We start from the raw sequence: 18,350 nt of genomic DNA, 5'->3' as shown, positions 1-18,350 counted from the left end.
TTGGAAAGCAGACATTCAGACAAATTGGTTAAAGCAAATGGATGAACCAATTTTTCTGAATGCCCGACGGTTGCTAGCCCTTACTGACCCTGCCACCTAGGGTCATATATCTATGTGCTTACCTGGAAACACCAGTGCATTTTTGCAAAAGTTCTCAGGTGACACCACAAATGAGCATTTGTTTTGCGGATTTGTACTTTTGGAAATCAGCCTTGTAACGTACAAAAAATACTTTTGCCCTTGTGCATCCATCACTCTACATCAGGGGTGGGGAACCTCAGGCCCGCGGGCCGTATAAGGCTAGCAGGGCCACTTGATCCGGCCCGGCTAGGCTCACCTAACCGCGGAGATCCTGGGCGCCCATTGAGATTTTGTTACTAGCGGGCGCCTGGCTTCTTCCCGTCAGCAGAAGCCGGAGGCAGGAGATCACTCCTGAGCTCTGGCTTCCAGTTCTGGCAGTGTGCGTGTGCGGCTGTGCGGTGCTATGGGACAGATGTCATGACGTCTCTCCCATAGTTCTGAGGAGCGGGCGGCCAAGCGGAGGGCAACGGTGTGGAAGCAGGAGCGGGGCTTGTGAGTATTGTGTTTTTTGTTTCTTTGAATGTGTGTGTGTGTAAGCGGCGCTACTAGAGGGCATATCTAATGGGGCATAACAACTGACTTTGGGCATATCTAATGGGGCATAACTACTCACTGGGGGCATATCTAATGGGGCATAACAAGTGACTGGGGGCATATCTACTGGGGCATAACAACTGTCTGGGGGTATATCTACTTGGCATAACTACTGAATGGGGGCATAACTACTGACTTTGGGCATATCTACTGGGGCATAACTACTGGGGGCAGGCTAATTTTTAAGTTGATAATTTTTGTATGGCCCCCGAAGGATTTTATAAATATCCAAATGGCCCTTGGTATAAAAAAGGTTCCCCATCCCTGCTCTACATCCTATATTTTTATATTTTTAAAGGCGATCTGCTCCTCACCTCTGTTATTTGCGCAGCCGTCCACTAGAGGGTGCCACATGGACCAAATGACACAGCTCAAGCTGAAAGTGAAACTGCGGGGAGATGTTACAGCCTCCTAACCTGCTGCAGGTAATAATAATACTGATCTGACTCATACTTGCTGCATACATAGAGAGGGCCTGGGGAGGGAGAGTGGGGGTAGAAGCAGATAGGGACTGGGGGGTGGAGAGTGGGGTAGGGGCAGATAGGAACTGGGGAAGAAAGAAAGAGTACAGAAGGGTTGGGGCAGATAGGGACTGGGGAGACGGGGGGTGTAGGGGCAGATATGGCATGAGGTGGGAGAGAGTGGGGAGGGGTTGGGTTAGATAGGGGCTGGGGAGAGAGTGGAGTGGTTGGTGCAGATAGGGACAATGGAGAGAGAGCTGCAGATTATTTCAATATAGTCACCTCTGTGTGACACGGACACACACACACCCTATGTACACTGCACCCCCTACCGTATACCCACTCTATATTCACTGCACCCCCATCCACTTCCATATTGTGCACCCCCCACCATATGCTGCCCCTATATACACACTGCACGCCCATACCCCTCCATACAGTGCCTCCTATAGACAGGGCTCCCTCTCCTCTATATACTGCTCCTGCCATATACGGCATACTCTGCATCCCCTCCTCCATATACTGTGCTGCAACCCCAGGGTACTTGCCATCCCAGGACTCTGCAACAAGTAGCAGCAGTAACCAGGAAATGGGTGCAGGAACCACCAGATGGTCCTGCTCAGAGCGGAGGCATCAGGAACACTTGAGGCCATTTACCATCTGGGGGGAGAAGGTTAATCAGTCTGGCAGGAAGAGGTGAGACCCTGTGTCGGGTGAGCAGTGTGGTTAGGAGGAAGCAGATAACTGGCTCAGCTGCTTTATATATACTGCTCGCCAATGGTGGGGCAGATCCTGTGCTCGCCTCTCCCACACCCCGCAGAGCCCATGCCCAGAGACCTCCAGCCAGAGAGGTTTCCTGAGTCTGGACACTCCAGTCAATGCTGCTCTTCACGGTGTTAGTGGCCCCACTCCCTCTGCGTGGCGTTATGATGGCATGTGCACAAAGTCATAACTTCATTCAGGGGACCCGGCTGGCACAGGGAGCAGTTGATCTGAAGCCAGAAGTATAGTGATAATGAAAGTTTCTCCTACATCCTAGTGGATACTGGGGTTCTGTACTTTAGTACCATGGGGTATAGATCGGCTCCACTGGAGCCTGGCACTTTAAAACCTTTTAGTGTGTGTATGTGTGGGCTGGCTCCTCCCCTCTATACCCCTTCTACCAGACTCAGTTTAGAAAAATGTGCCCAAGGAGATGGTTGGCAACAAGGCTACCTGCTTCGTGGGACTTAGAGCTCCTGAGGTACTGATCACACATCGTTAGTATGTGTGCCCACGCCAGCAGCTAGCCGCCACCCTCTAACAGATGTCGAAGTTACAAGGTGGGGTGAGTGTTACACCGGGGTCCCAGTTAGCGGGTACCCGGTGCAGTTTTGGTGGGAAGTCACTCGATGGTCACGGGCCCGGAGCTGCGGTGCCCGCCGCGGACAAACTGGCTCAGGGCTGTTGCCCCGCAGTGCTCACTGTCTCAAGGCTTTGTGTATACTGTAAAATGCATATTCTACTGTTTGTTATAAGTAGCCAGTATAAACTGTAATAGGGACCGCGTGCCATTACAAGGGGCGGGGCTTCCCGGAGCGGGACCAGTGGCGAGAATGCGTCATTTCCTGCTGCTGAGGATCATCAAGGCTGCATGCACGCTGCTCTTCCGGGACCCACGCTGCTACAGACTGTAAAACTGGTACCAGGGGGTCATAGAAAGGGGGAGCACGCCAGCAGTAGCGCCGCTGCACTACTATCAGGTCATACACATACTTAACCACATTGTGCTGCTGTGTTCTGTGTGCTGGTATCTGCTCCTCAGTGTCACTCCAGGGCTCTCTGGGGTCTGTGTGGAGATATTGGTCAGTGGGCTGCGCTGTATTACAGTTGTGTAAGATGTCTGTAGACATGGTTATGTGTGCTGCTTGTAACTCTACTCCGTCTTCAGCAGGGTCACTCATGTGTGAACAATGTTCCTTATCTCCACAGGGACACAGTTCACAGGCACCTGACTGGCTAGATAGTTTTAAAAGCATGATTCAGAATGTAAATTCAGAATTAGCTGCAGCTAGGAAGAAGAGATAGGTGTTAAAGCACTCTATTGATTGTGTGGCTAAAGCATCAGATACCAAGAAGGCTTCTCAGCCCCCTCTAGTGGTTTCACATAAACGCTCACTGCCACAGTGGCTACAGTGATTCTGATCAGCCTGATGTGGATGATGATGATATGGATGAGGACAGCTCTCTGTCCCCTGGGGTGGAGGCTCTCATTTTTGCTGTAAGAGAGGTCCTTCACATATCGGAGGAGTTGTACTTTAATGTTTGACCAAAGACATCAGCAACTTTTCCTGTGTCTAAAGAATTAAACTCCCTGGCCAGGGAGGCTTGGTTAAACCCTGATAAAAATGTAAAATTCCTCAGAGGTTTTTAACTACTTTTCCCCTCCCAGCTGAGGACAGGAAGGTATGGAAAAGCCCCCTGTCAGGCGACACGTCTGTGTCTAAGAAATTGGTGCTGCCGGTACCAGGAGCTATATCCCTTAAAGAACCTGCTGACCGTAAAATTGAGACTACTGTAAAGGCAATTTATATGGCAGCGGGCTTAGCACAGCGCCCCACAATAGTTTGTGGGTGGATTTCCAGGGTAATGGTTAAGTGGTCTGATTCTGTTATTGATGGTTTAGGTCCTCTGCCCCGTGATGAGGTCATTACTCTGTTGCAACACATACAGGATGCTGCTAATTCTCTGAGCAAGGCTGTAAAGGAACTGTGTAAGATAAATGGCCGCACTACTGCTATAACTGTTTCGTCACGCAGAGCTCTGTGGTTAAGTCAATGGTCATTGGACACCGATTCCAAAAAGGGTGTAGAAAATCTTCCCTTTACAGGTGATGCCTTGTTTGGAGACAAATTAAATAAATGGATCTCTCAGGCAACGGCAGGTAAGTCTACCTATCTGCCGTCGGCTGTGCCACCTGCTAGACGTTTTTACACAGGACCCTCCTTGCAGTCCTTTCTTGTGGCAAGGTTGAGAGGCAGGGGACGGGGCATCTCCACCTCTCTGAGAGAATCCCGTGGTAAGTCCCGTAAACCTGCAGTTGCTGCCTCGCTGGATCAGATCACCGGATCCCCTGTCGCTATGCCCTCCGCATGCCGGTTGGCCCCAGCGGCAAGGCGACTTTCAGGTGGGTGCTCGCCTTCAACACTTCGCCCACGTGTGGGCAAAGTCCTGCCAGGATACTTGGGTGAGGGATCTCATTTCCCAGGGATACCAGCTGGAATTTTAAGCACTCACCCCTCACAGGTTCTTCAAGTCGGGCTTACCAGCTTTACCCGCAGCAAAAGTTACCTTTCAAGAGGCTATTCAAAGACTTTTGCAGACGGGGGTTCCGGTACCTCCTCCATTACACAAAAGGGGTTTTTACTCCAGTCTTTTTGTCGTTCCAAAACCAGATGGTTCGGTGCAACCCATCTTAAACCTGAAGTCTCTACACCTGTATCTGTGGGTGTTCAAATTCAAGATGGAATCCCTGCGGACAGTGGTGTCCGGTCTGGAGGAGGGGTATCCCTAGATGTTAAGGATGCTTACCTACACATTCCCATGTGGCCCCCTCATCAGGCTTACCTCAGGTTAGCCATATTGGATGACCATTTCCAGTTTCAGGTCTTGCCCTTTGGCCTGTCCACAGCTCCGAGGGTCTTCACCAAGGTCATGGCGGAGATGATGCTGCAACTGCGCGTGATGGGAGTCAACATAGTCCCCTACTTGGATGATCTCCTGATAAAGGCTATGTCCAGGGAGCGTCTATTGCACTGCATCGATCTAACAACTCGCCTACTTAGGGATCATGGGTGGATCCTGAATTTCCAGAAATCTCACCTGGAACCGACCCATCATCTTCAGTTCCTGGGAATGATATTGGATACAGTGTCTCAAAAGGTGTTTCTTCCGATGGATAAGGCCTTGGCTATCCAGGCTATGGTCCGCTCAGTGCTCCGTCCTCCAAGGTGTCCATACATCTTTGCATACGCTTGCTGGACAGGATGGTTGCTGCTTACGAGGCAATCCAATATGGCAAATTTCATGCCCGCCAATTTCAGCAGGATCTGCTGGACAAATGGTCGTGGATCTTACCTTCACATGCATCAGGAAGTGACCTTATCTCCAAAAGCCCGGATTTCTGTATTATTGTGTCTACAAATTCCTCACCTGGTAGATGGCAGGAATTTCAATATCCACTCGTGGATTCTACTGACAACAGATGCCAGCCTCTGGGGTTGGGGGGCTGTGACCCAAGGGGCCCAGTTCCAGGGGATATGGTCGGTTCAGGAATCGGCTCTGCCGATAAACATCCTGGAACTCAAGGTAATTTACACTTCTCTTCTGCAGGCTTCTCATCTCCTGAAGGGCCAGGCGATCCAGGTTCAATCGGACAACGCCACGGCGGTGGCGTACATAAACCGACAAGGGGGAACAAGAAGCAGAGCGGCGATGCGAGAGGTGTCAAAAGTCCTCCTCTGGGCGGAGGCCAACGAAAGGGCCATCTCATCCATATTCATTCCGGGAGTGGACAACTGGGAAGCAGACTTCCACAGCAGGCACGACCTCCATCCGGGGGAATGGGGCCTACATCCCCAGTTGTTTCAACAGTTAATTCACCGGTGGGGCTGTCCGCAGATAGATCTGATGGCTTCTAATCTTAACAAGAAGCTATGCCGTTACTATTCCAGAACAAGGGATCTGCAGGCTGTAGCAGTGGACACTCTGACGACACCTTGGACGTTCCAGTTTGTGTACCTGTTCTCTCCTCTACCGCTAATCCCAAGGGTTCTAAAAAGACTAAGAAGGGAAAGCGTTCAAGCTATTCTAATTGCCCCGGATTGGCCTCGACGGGGCGTGGTACTCGGACCTCCTAACCTTAGCTCTGGAGGATCCTTGGCCTCTGCCGCTCCAAAAGGATCTTCTTCAACAAGGTCCGTTCGTCTGTACAGACTTACAGCGGCTACGTTTGATGGCTTGGAAGTTGAGAGGGAGATTATAGCAAGTAAAGGTGTTCCCTCCCGGGTTATTTTCACCATGATTCAGGCCAGGAAGATGGTTACGTCAAAACATTATCATCGTATCTGGAAAAAGTATGTTTCCTGGTGTGAAAGTAGAAAGGTTTCTCCCGTGGAATTTAGAATTGGTCGTTTTCTACTTTTCCTGCAAGTGGGAGTAAATATGGGCCTACGGTTAGGCTTCATCAAAGTCCAGATTTCTGCGCTATTTTCTTCCAGAAACAGCTTGCCTTGTTGCCAGAAGTACAGAATTTCCTAAAGGGAGTTCTTTATATACAACCGCACTTTGTACCTCCCACGGCTCTGTGTGGTTCTGTCCTTTCTCCAATTGGACTGGTTTGAACCCTTACATAGGTTGAAGTTAAAATTTCTCACCTGGAAGACGGTGATGTTATTGTCATTGGTGTCTGCCAGACGTGTCTCTGAATTGGGGGCCTTATCCTGTAAGAGCCCTTATTTGATATTTCATGAAGACAGGGCGGAACTTCGGACCCGTCCTCAGTTTTTGCCGAAAGTGGTGTCAGCTTTTAATGTGAATCAGCCTATTGTGGTTCCAGTATTGTCTGACGCTTCCGTTGGTCCGGAGTCCTTGGATGTGGTCAGGGCTCTGAAGATTTATGTCAAAAGGACGGCCCGTCATCGGAAATCTGACACGCTGTTTGTCCTTTATGATGCCACCAAGATTGCTCGGCCGGCTTCTAAGCAATCTATTGCTCGCTGGCTCAGGTTGACCATTCAACAGGCATATACTTCGGTGGCTCTGCCCTTGCCGACGTCAATTCAGGCCCACTCGACGAGGTCGGTGGGATCTTCCTGGGCGGCTGCCCGGGGTGTTTTAGCCCTGCAATTTGCAATTGTGCCGAGCTGCAACTTGGTCTGGTTCGAACACGTTTGTTAAATTCTATAGGGTCGATACCTTGGCCAAGGATAACCTTCAGTTTGGTCAGGCTGTTTTACGGGGGTCTCAGCACTTTCCCACCCGTTTGGGAGCTTTGGGACTTCCCCATAGTACTAAAGTACAGAACTCCAGTATCCACTAGGACGTAAGAGAAAATAGGAATTTAATACCTACTGGTAATTCCTTTTCTCCTAGTCCGTAGTGGATACTGGGCGCCCACCTCAGTGCTTCGATCCTGCTTACCTGTGTAAGTAATTGGCTGGACCGACGTTGCAGTCCCATTATGTTGTCAGGATAGCTGTGCTATCCTGGTTAGATTGGTGTTGCTATCCTCTGTTGTGGTTAGCGCTCTCCTTACGGTTATGGTTGTGTGTTGGCTTGTTCCCTCACCGCTATTGTATTTATTCCTTCTCTCGTGGTATGTCCGTCTCCTCGGGCACAGTTTTCCTAGACTGAGTCTGGTGGGAGGGGCATAGAGGGGAGGAGCCGGCACACACATACACACACTAAAAGGTTTTAAAGTGTCAGGCACCAGTGGAGCCGATCTATACCCCATGGTACTAAAGTACAGAACCCCAGTATCCACTACCGACTAGGAGAAAAGGAATTACCGGTAGGTATTAAATTCCTATTTTTACTATACTGTACCAGGACAGCATCTTATTGGGCACAGTGTCCTGCAATCTCTTTTATATAACAGACCAAAAGGTCATTTGTTATCATTGCAATATGTGTTCATAAGAAAATATTGTTAATGAGGGCAGTTGTTAGGTTGTTCACTATGGCTGGAAAATGGCCATAACCATCCAGTAGCGGATTTACCACAAAGCAACACAGCGTGTCCCAGGGGGCCTTCAAAAGGGTATATAATGGACGGTATTATTTGAGCTGATACCACACACCGCTCCTTCTGGTCTCCTGCACAGTGGGCTGGGAGAGGAGCTGACAAGATTGAGAGAGACAAGGATTTTACAAGATTCAAGTATAGACGGTAAGGTGCCGCAGCAGGAGGTCCAGAGCGGGAGGTGTATGCGGCGGTGACTGGTCCGGGTGGGGGGTGGGGCTCTGAGCGGCTCTGGTAGCTGCATCATGAAGTCCATGGGGTTGTGGCTTTAGAAGTGGTGGCAGGTCCGGGTACATGGTTTTGAACGTGGCGGCAAGTCCGTGGGGGATGGAGGTAGGTTAAGCGGGTGGGTGGTTTGGGGGGTAGGGGTGAGGATGAGTTCAGAGACATGGTGGTAGCAGTGATGGCACCGGGGCATAGGAAAACCTAGCTCTAGATGGGACACCCAAGGGCAGCCTGGACAGTGGCCATTATACCTGACCATAGCTATGTGATGTCCTACTATGAAGCGAGTGTGGCAGCTAAGGAGTAGTCTATGTCTCCTGGATGGGGAAGATAGTGGCAACTTCATACCCTCGCAGGCTGGCCAGGCACTCCCACAAGGCGATCTGATTCGGAAAACGAGCAGCGGGAAGGAGTCAGCTGCAGCCAGAGTGACAGGAATGGTTCCCAGCTGGTACAGCATCAGCAGAGCAGCGCAGAGGAATTATAGCACTCAGCAACCAGTTAATGGTAGGTGCTACTGGTAGGTGCCGCTTGGTGCTGGCGCACTGTGCTCTGCTATGGCCCCAGCCATGCACCAGCATCATATGGCAGTATGGGCATTATGTAGTGATATTGGGCATTGTGTTTTGTGCTGGCAATGTGTGGATCCTCCATATAGTCTGGCAGAAGAGCAAATGCCCGGTTTGACACTGGTGGTAAGGTGCATCTTACATTGCTGCTCGCTCAGGATGCCCAGGTGATGCAAATTTTTCTGAGTGGCTGCAAAATCACAGTAACTGTATGCGTGTCCCTGTTATGTACATAGATTTATCCCAGCCTGAAAGAGTAGCTGATCTGCCCCTGCGCCACACATGGCACACAGTTACTGGGATGCCATCGTAGTGATGGAGAAAATGGGCATCACTGCCACTTGACTGACTTTAAATAGTGAGCTGAGGCATGGAGAGTGAGGAACCTGGCTCATGTTTGGGGGTCAGTGTGTGTGTACTGGGAATGTCATGCAGGTATCATGTGTGGCCTTCATAGTAACCTTAAGTTAGGAAGAATGTTAATTTCTATTTTCTCTTACGTCGTAGAGAATGCTGGGGTCCACATTAGTACCACACGGTATGGACGGGTCCACTAGAAGCCACTGGCACTTTTAGAGTTTAACAGTGTGGGCTGGCTCCTCCCTCTATGCCCCTCCTACCAGACTCAGTTTAGAAAAAGTGCCCGGAGGAGCCGGTCACAGCTAAGGGAGCTCCATAGGAGTTTTTCTAGTTTTGTTGTTTTTTATTATAGGCACAGGGAGGCTGCTGGCAACAGCCTCCCTGCTTCATGGGACTTAGGGGGGGAGTAGTGTCCAATCCTGAGAGGTTAATGGCCACTATCTCCACTGACAGGACACTGAACTCCTGAGGGTGATGATCGTTAGCCGCCCTAGGCGACCGCTCACTTACCACCCCCTAACAGAGCCAGAAGATTCCGGTGGCGAGTGAGTCACCGCCCCCCTGGCAAGCGGGGAGCCGGTGTGAAGATGGCGGCAACAGGCTGGGAGCGCAGTATTAACTGTGCTCCAGAGGCTCAGCGGTACACAGTGCGTCGCTATGAGGGGCGCCCTGAGCCAGCGCCTATACCCTACACTGGTCACCAAGGCTGTAAGGGACCTCAGTAACGCTGTCAGCACATTTCCTCAGGCCAGTATAAAGAAGTGAACAGCGGGAAGCAGTGCCATGTTCAGGGAGCGGAGCTTCTTCTCAGAGCGGACCCAGCAGCGTTCAGCGCCATTTTCCTGCCTGCAGATCCAGTTCAGAGACGTTGACAGGGAGAGCTGTACCTCCAAGCAACTCCAGCTATCCTGTGCAGTACCAGGGAGTTGTAGAAGGGGGGGGAGGCTGTAAAATTACTATGTAGTCTATTAAGGTACACAGTCAGCGCCAGGTAGTTGTATATATCTACCTTTGGAAGCGCTGTGTGTCTGCTGGCTCTAAGCTCTGTGTTTCTCTGTGGCATACTTGAGGGGAAACTGTGTCTGACATTTTCTTGTGTGTGTGAGGGTGTTTGTTTCTCACATAGCCATGTCTAGGGACTCTGTGTCTTGTGCTGCAGAGGACATTTCCTCTCAGGAGGAATCCATTCCATGTATCAGGAATGTAATGTTTTGTCTCAGATCCCTATTACTGAGCCTGAGTGGTTGACCTCTATTAAGGGAATGATCTCTCAGATCTCTACTAGGATAGCTCATACTGAGACAGAAACTCAGGTTTTAAAGAATTCTATGGCTGTTTGGTCAGGTTCTGTTCCTATTCCTTCTCAATCCCCTAACATATTCCCAAAGAAACGTATACTTGCCCAGATTATGCAAGATGACACAGATACCGACTCTTACACGGCAGACGGTGATGGGGATGTGCTGAGGGGGGCGGCATCCCTGGCTAAGTGGGTGCAGCTCATGATTGAGGCCATTAGAGATGTGTTACACATTACTGACACAACACCTGAGCAGGTTGAGGAGGCTTACTTCACTGACAATAAGAAATCCTCGCTAACCTTCCCTGCGTCTAAAGAATTAAATGCTTTATTTGAAAAATCCTGGGAAACCCCGGAGAAAAAATTCCAAATCCCCAAAAGGGTTCTGGTTGCTTTTCCATTCCCTGAGGAGGATAGAAAAAGATGGGAAAATCCACCCATAGTTGACGCCTCTGTCTCCAGACTGTCTAAAAAGGTGGTTTTACCTGTCCCTGGATCTACCGCGTTAAAAGAACCTGCTGATCGTAAGATTGACACTACGCTCAAATCCATATACACTGCTTCAGGGGTGGCATTAAGGCCTATTTCTCTGACGTCCTAGTGGATGCTGGGGACTTCGTAAGGACCATGGGGAATAGACGGCTCCGCAGGAGACTGGGAACATCTAAAGAAAGCTTTAGGACTATCTGGTGTGCACTGGCTCCTCCCCCTATGACCCTCCTCCAAGCCTCAGTTAGATTTCTGTGCCCGGCTGAGCTGGATGCACACTAGGGGCTCTCCTGAGCTCCTAGAAGAAAGTATAGTTTAGGTTTTTTATTTTCAGTGAGACCTGCTGGCAACAGGCTCACTGCAACGAGGGACTAAGGGGAGAAGAAGCGAACCTACCTAAGTGGTGGTAGCTTGGGCTTCTTAGGCTACTGGACACCATTAGCTCCAGAGGGATCGAACACAGGACCCGACCTCGTCGTCCGTTCCCGGAGCCGCGCCGCCGTCCCCCTTACAGAGCCAGAAACAAGAAGGTGGTCCGGAAAATCGGCGGCTGAAGACTTCTGTCTTCTCCAAGGTAGCGCACAGCACTGCAGCTGTGCGCCATTGCTCCTCATGCACACCACACACTGCGGTCACTGATGGGTGCAGGGCGCTGGGGGGGGGCGCCCTGAGCAGCAATAATAACACCTTGGCTGGCAAAACTAACACCATATATAGCCCCAGAGGCTATATAGGTGTATATTAACCCCTGCCAGAAACGATAAAATAGCGGGAGAATGCCCGCCGAAAAAGGGGCGGAGCCATCTCCCTCAGCACACTGGCGCCATTTTCCCTCACAGCTCTGCTGGAGGGATCGCTCCCTGGCTCTCCCCTGCAGTCCTGCACTACAGAAAAGGGTTAAAAAGAGAGGGGGGGCACAAATTAGGCGCAATATATATATATTATGCAGCTATAAGGGAAAACACTCTCTATAGGTGATATCCCTGTGATATATAGCGCTCTGGTGTGTGCTGGCATACTCTCCCTCTGTCTCCCCAAAGGGCTTTGTGGGGTCCTGTCCTCTGTCAAAGCATTCCCTGTGTGTGTGCTGTGTGTCGGTACTGCTGTGTCGACATGTATGATGAGGATAATGATGTGGAGGCGGAGCAAATGCCTGTGAATGGGATGTCACCCCCCTGCGGGGTCGACACCGGTGTGGATGGACTTATGGAAGGAATTACGTGACAGTGTCAACTCCTTACATAAAAGGTTTGACGACATAGGACAGCCGGCTGCTCAGCTTGTGCCTGTCCAAGCGTCTCACATGTCATCAGGGGCTCTAAAACGCCCGCTACCTCAGATGGCAGACACAGATGTTGACACGGATACCGACTCCAGTGTCGACGACGATGAGACTAGTGTACCTTCCAATAGGGCCACCCGTTACATGATTGAGGCAATGAAAAATGTATTACACATTTCTGATAATACCCCAGATACCACAAAAAAGGGTATTATGTTGGTGACAGAAAACTACCAGTAGTTTTCCGGCATCTGAGAAATTGATATGAGGTGTGTGAGGAAGCGTGGACTTCCCCCGATAAGAAATTGATAATTTCTAAAGCAGCGTACTCTTTTCCGCCAGAGGATAGGTCACGTTGGGAAATAACCCCTAGGGTAGATAAAGCGGTTACACGCTTATTAAAAAAGGTGGCACTACCATCACGGATACGGCCGCCCTGAAGGACCTGCTGATAGAAAGCAGAAAACTACCCTTAAAGCTATATACACACACACGGGCATTATATTGAGACCTGCTATTGCCTCGACATGGATGTGCAGTGCGGCAGCTGCGTGGTCAGATTCCCTGTCGGATAATATTTATACTATAGATAGGGACAATATTTTGATGAAAATAGAGCATATAAAAGACGCTGTCTTATACATGCGTGATGCACAGAGGGATATTTGCCGACTGGCATCACTAATAAGCGCTATGTAAAACCATTGCCGCCAGACGGGGGTTATGGACTCGGCAATGGTCGGGCGATGCCGATTTAAAACGGCACATGGAAGTTTGCCCTAGAAGGGGGTGGAACTGTTTGGGGATGGTCTTTCAGACCTCGTTTCCACAGCTACGGCTGGGAAATCAAAACTTTTGCCACAAGCTACCCCACAGCAAAAGTAAGCACTGTATTATCAGGTACAGTCCCTTCGGCCCCAGAAAAGTAGAGAGCTAGAGGCTCATCTTTTCTGCCAAGAGGAAAAGGTAGAGGGAAAAAGCTGCAGCACACAGCTAGTTCCCGTGAGCAGAAGTCCTCCCCTCCGTCCGGTAAGTCCACAGCATGACGCTGGGGCTGCTCAGGCGGACCCGGGTACTGTGGGGGCCCGTCTCAGAAATTTCAGCGCACAGTGGGCTCTCTCACAGGTGGATGGATCCCTGGGTTCTTCAAACAGTATCTCAGGGGTACAGGCTGGAATTCGAGACGTCTCCCCCCCGCCGTTTCCTAAAATCTGCCTTACCGGCAACTCCCTCTGCCAGGGAGGCAGTGTTGGTGGCAATCCAAAAAACTGTATTCACAGCAAGTGATTATCAAGGTACCCCTCCTTCAACAGGAAAAGGGTTACTTTTCCACAATGTTTGTGGTACAGAAACCGGACGGTTCGGTGAGACCCATCTTAAATATAAAAAATCCTTGAACACATATAACAAAAGATTCAAGTGCAAGATGGAATCGCTCAGGGCGATTTTTGCGAACCTGGACGAGGGGGATTACAGGGTCTCTCTGGACATCAAGGATACTTACCTGCATGTCCCCATTTACCCTCCTCACCAGGAGTACCTCAAGGTTGTGGTACAGGACTGTCTCTATCAGTTCCAGACGCTGCCGTTTGGATTATCCACGGCACCGAGGGTCTTTACCAGGGTAATGACCGAAATGATGATACTCCTTCGCAAGAAGGGAGTTTTAATTATCCCGTACTTGGACGTTCTCCTGATAAAGGCGAGGTCCAAGGAACAGTTGGTAAGGGGGTAGCACTTTCTCGGGAAGTGCTGCAACAGCAGGACTGGATTCTCAATTCCAAAGTCACAGCTGGTCCCGACGACACGTCTTCTGTTCCTGGGAATGATTCTGGAAACAGACCAGAAAAAAGTGTTTCTTCCAATGGAAAAAGCCGAGGAGTTGTCATCTCTAGTCAGAAACCTCCAAAGACCGGGACAGGTGTCGGTACATCAATGCACACGAGTCCTGGGAAAAAATGGTAGCTTCGTACGAAGCAATTCCATTCGGAAAGTTCCACGCAAGGATTTTCCAGTGGGACCTGTTGGACAAATGGTCCGGGTCCCATCTCCAGATACAGCAGCGGATAACCCGGTCGGCAAGAACCAGGGTGTCGCTGCGGTGGTGGCTGCAGAGGGCTCATCTACTAGAGGGCCGCAGATTCGGAATACAGGACTGGGTCCTGGTGACCACGGATGTCAGCCTTCGGGGCTGGGGTGCAGTCACACAGGGAATAAAATTCCAAGGACTATTGTCCAAACAGGAGTTTTCACTTAACATAAATTTTCTGGAGATAAGAGCCATTTACAAGGCCCTAAACAAAACACGGCCCCTGCTTCACCAGCCGTACTGTTCCAATCAGACAACATCACGGCGCTCGCCCATGTAAACAGGCAGGGCGGCACAAGAAGCAGGAGGGCAATGGCAGAAGCCACAAGGATTCCCCGTTGGGCGGAAAAGCATGTGGTAGCACTGGCAGCAGTGTTCATTCCGGGAGTGGACAACTGGGAAGCAGACTTCCGCAGCAGACTCCACCCGGGAGAATAGGGACTTCATCCAGAAGTCTTCCAAATGCTAGTAAACCGTTGGGAAAGACCACAGGTGGACATGATGGCGTCCCGCCTCAATAAAAAAGATATTGCGCCAGGTCAAGGGAACCTCAGGCGATCGCTGTGGACGCTCTAGTGACACCGCGGGTGTACCAGTCGGTTTATGTGTTCCCTCCTCTCCCTCTCATACCCAAGGTACTGAGGATAATAAGAAAAAGAGGAGTAAGAACTATACTCATTGTTTCGGATTGGCCAAGAAGGGCTTGGTACCCGGAACTTCAAGAGATGATCTCAGAGGACCCATGGCCTCTGCCACTCAGACAGGATCTGCTGCAGCAGGGGCCCTGTCTGTTCAAAGACTTACCGCGGCTGCGTTGACGGCATGGCGGTTGAACACCGGATCCTGAGTGAAAAAGGCATTCCGGAGGTAGTCATTCTTATCCTGATCAAAGCCAGGAAGGATGTCAGCCTGAAGTTCAGACGTTGTAAGGGAGTGCTGCATATTCAGCCCCTTCTTTGTGCCCCAGTGGCACCTTGGGATCTCAATGTGGTTTTGGAGTTCCTGGAATCACATTGGTTTGAGCCACTTAAAACCGTGGATTGAAATATCTCACATGAAAAGTGGTCATGTGTTGGCTCTGGCTTCGGCCAGGCATGTGTCAGAATTGCCGGCTTTGTCATAAAAAAGCCCTTACCTGACTTTCCATATGGATAGGGCAGAGTTGAGGACTCGTCCTCACTTTCTCCCGAAGGTGGTATCAGGTTTTCACTTGTACCAACCTATTATTGGTGCCTGCGGCCACTAGGGACCTGGAGGATTCCAAGTTACTGGACGTAGTCAGGGCCCTGAAAAATTATATTTCCAGGACGGCTGGAGTCAGGAAAACTGACTCGCTGTTTATCCTAGATGCACCCAACAAGCTGGGTGCTCCTGCTTCTAAGCAGACTATAGCGCGCTGGATTTGTAGCACTATTCAGCTTGCGCATTCTGCGGTGGGACTACCGCAGCCTAAATCTCTAAAAGCCCATTCCACAAGGAAGGTGGGCTCATCTTGGGCGGCTGCCCGAGGGGTCTCGGCTTTACGACTTGGCCGAGCTGCTACTTGGTCAGGGGCAAACACGTTTGCAAAATTTTATAAATTTGATACCCTGGCTGAGGAGGACCTGGAGTTCTCTCATTCGGTGCTGCAGAGTCATCCGCACTCTCCCGGCCGTTTTGGAGCTTTGGTATAATCCCCATGGTCCTTACGGAGTCCCCAGCATCCACTAGGACGTCAGAGAAAATAAGATTTTACTCACCGGTAAATCTATTTCTCGTAGTCCGTAGTGGATGCTGGGCGCCCATCCCAAGTGCGGATTGTCTGCAATACTTGTAAATAGTTATTGTTACACAAATCGGGTTGTTATTGCGAACCATCTATTCAGAGGTTCCATTGTTATCATACTGTTAACCGGGGTTCCTATCACGAGTTATATGGTGTGATTGGTGTGGCTGGTATGAGTCTTACCCGGGATTCAAAATCCTTCCTTATTGTGTCAGCTCTTCCGGGCACAGTGTCCTAACTGAGGCTTGGAGGAGGATCATAGGGGGAGGAGCCAGTGCACACCAGATAGTCCTAAAGCTTTCTTTAGATGTGCCCAGTCTCCTGCGGAGCCGTCTATTCCCCATGGTCCTTACGGAGTCCCCAGCATCCACTACGGACTACGAGAAATAGATTTACCGGTGAGTAAAATCTTATTTATTGCCTGTGCATGGATCTCAAAAGCTATAGTAAAGTGGTAAGGCACGTTACTAGAAGACTTAGATACAATGGATAGAAGTGACATTGAACTGTTTTTACGTAACATACAGGATTCTGCGGGGTTCATGGTGGAATCCATGAAGGACCTGGGTACGCTGAATGCACGGATATCTTCCATGTCTGTCCCAGCTCGCAGGGGACTCTGGCTACGCCAGTGGTCGTCGGACGCGGAATCCAGGAGAAGTGTAGAGAACCTACCATACACAGGTCAGGCTCTGTTTGGGGAAGCGTTGGAGGCGTGGATTTCCACGGCAACCGCGGGTAAGTCACCGTTTCTTCCCTCAGCTACGCCTTCTACGAAGAAACCCTTTTCTTCATCCATATCGCAGTCCTTTCGGACCGCTAAGACAAAAAAGTCCAAGCCCCCTACCACTTTCTTTAGAGGTGGGTGTGCAAAAGCCAAAAAGCCTGCACCTGCAGGCTCACAGGACCAGAAGCCTGCTTCTGGTTCCTCAAAATCCTCAGCATGACGGTGGAACACAGAGCCTGGAGGGCGGTCTGGTGGGTGCGAGGCTCAGACGTTTCAGCCACGTCTGGGTGTTGTCCGGCCTGGACCCCTGGGTACAGGATATTGTATTTCAGGGGTACAGACTGGAGTTAAAAGAACTCCCGCCTCACCGATTCTTCAAATCAGGCTTGCTAGCGTTACTAACAGACAGGGCTGTCCTACAGGAAGCCATTAAAAAATTGGAAAGGTCAGCGGTCATCGTTACAGTTCCACCGCATATGCGAAACAAGGGTTACTATTCGAACCTTTCGTGGTACCGAAACCGGATGGTTTGGTCAGACCGATTTTGAACTTGAAATCGTTAAACCCTTATCTGAGGGAGTTCAAGTTCAAAATGGAGTCTCTGAGAGCGGTGATCTCAGGTCTGGAGGAGGGGGAGTTTCTGGTATCCCTGGATATCAAGGATGCGTACCTCCACATTACGATTTGGCCGCCACACTAGGCTTATCTCAGGTTTAGACAGTCACTATCAGTTTCAGGCACTGCCATTTGGTCTCTCCACGGCACAGAGGGTGTTCACCAAGGTGATGGCAGAGATGATGGTTCTCCTCCGCAGACAGGAGTGAACATAATTCCATATCTGGACGATCTGCCGATAAAGTCGTCGACCAAGGAGACCATGTTGCAGTCCATTGCTCTCACGACTCGTCTGCTTAGGGAACATGGTTGGATCCTGAACCTTCCGAAGTCACATTTGGAGCGGACAAGGAGATTGTCTTTGTCTGAGGAAGATGGTTGCCTCCTACGAGGCTCTACAGTACGGAAGATTCCCTGCTCGATCCTTCCAACTGGATCTCCTAGACAAGTGGTTGGGGTCTCATCTACATATGCACCTGAGGATACGTCTGTCGCTGGAAGCAAGGATTTCACTCGTCTGGTGGCTACAAATGCCTCACCTTCTGGTGGGCCGCAGGTTCGGGATTCAGGACTGGATCCTTCTAACCACGGACGCAAGTCTCCGTGTTTGGGGTGCAGTCACTCAAGGGGAAACCTTCCAAGGAAGGTGGTCAAGTCTGGAATCCAGTCTTCCAATAAACATTCTGGAACTAAGACCTGTGTACAATGGTCTTCTCCAAGGGGCACATCTTCTGCGAGATCGTGCCATTCAAGTACAGTCAGACAATGTAACGACGGTGGCCTACATAAACCGACAGTGCGGAACCAAGAGCAGAGCTGCAATGTCGGAGGTAAAAAGGATCCTCCTCTGGGCAGAAAGGCACGCACTGGCGCTGTCAGCAATCTTCATTCCGGGAGTAGACAACTGGGAAGCGGACTTCCTCAGCAGACATGATCTCCATCCAGGAGAGTGGGGCCTCCATCCGGAGGTGTTCAGGGAGGTGACAAATCTTTGGGGTGTACCTCAAATAGA

The sequence above is a fragment of the Pseudophryne corroboree genome, chromosome 1 (genome assembly GCF_028390025.1).
Source record: "Pseudophryne corroboree isolate aPseCor3 chromosome 1, aPseCor3.hap2, whole genome shotgun sequence".
In the NCBI taxonomy this organism is placed as follows: Eukaryota; Metazoa; Chordata; class Amphibia; order Anura; family Myobatrachidae; genus Pseudophryne; species Pseudophryne corroboree.
This window is presented reverse-complemented; position numbering follows the sequence as displayed.